Genomic DNA, 1,048 nt, shown 5'->3' with positions numbered 1-1,048 from the left:
GGGGGAGTTCAGAAGAGTTTCAGAAGAACAGCGGCAAGCAAAACTAGACTGTCTTAGTGTGAAGAAACCTCCAGTGGCAGCAGAGGGAACATTCCCAGTCCCCACAGGAACACCCTGCAGAAGGCATATGATAGCACCCCCTCCAACCTTGTGCATTCTTTTTTTTTTTTTTTTTTCCCACAGCCCCAGTGGGCGGTTTCAGGGTCTCCTGGTTCACTCCTGACTTCACTGAGCCTGCAGTTGTGTACAGCCTGTCACCATCACGAACATTCTTTGCTACAGGAAGAGCCACCAATTTTGAAAATATCACCTCTGCTTTTTGGCCATTTTATTTAATTCTCGTAGCTTTTACTTTACATCAGCTTGGATATCTGACTTTCAGGCACAGAAAATGATTTGTTTAATGCCACCCCATGCTGCCTTGCAGAGCAACAGGTTTTAAAACAGGGACCTGTAATGCCAAAGCGCAGCTTTCTGCAGCTTGAGCTGAACAGCAATTCCTTCGGCTGGTAGCACGAGCAGACTATTATCTCCCATGCAGTTTAAAAGAAACGTGACATGGCATACAAAGCTATGACATTTCCATTAAAAAGAAGCTTTATTTAAAAACAAAGGCTATTTTATCATCTGTCTCCGCCATTGCACTGAAAAATGGTATCCCTAAATGACTGGACTGCATCCTTTTCAGCTGCTGAGCACAAATACCACGCAAACACACTCACCTACAGAGCTACTGTGAGGGGATTGCTGGAGAATGCCATGTAATTACTCGCTGCAGTAATTGCAGTAACATGTTAGATTTGGCAGAGCGTTAGAGCTGATGGGTTGAAAGTGACTATGAGGTAGCCTTTTCTCCCAGGCAGAGATTATAAAGTGTCAGACTTGTAGCTGGGGTCTGGGGCATTAACCCCACAGCACCCACATGCACTCTCTGGTGGCCGGTGCTTGGCTTGCTCTCAGCACTGCTTGACCAGTGACAGGCACTGGGAGAAGAGGCTGCCTGGAGCCTTTTCTGATCTATCACATGTACACAAAAATGCACCTTCTC

This window comes from Charadrius vociferus, unplaced genomic scaffold, assembly GCF_000708025.1.
Source record: "Charadrius vociferus isolate BGI_N301 unplaced genomic scaffold, ASM70802v2 scaffold62, whole genome shotgun sequence".
NCBI classification, from domain to species: domain Eukaryota; kingdom Metazoa; phylum Chordata; class Aves; order Charadriiformes; family Charadriidae; genus Charadrius; species Charadrius vociferus.
This window is presented reverse-complemented; position numbering follows the sequence as displayed.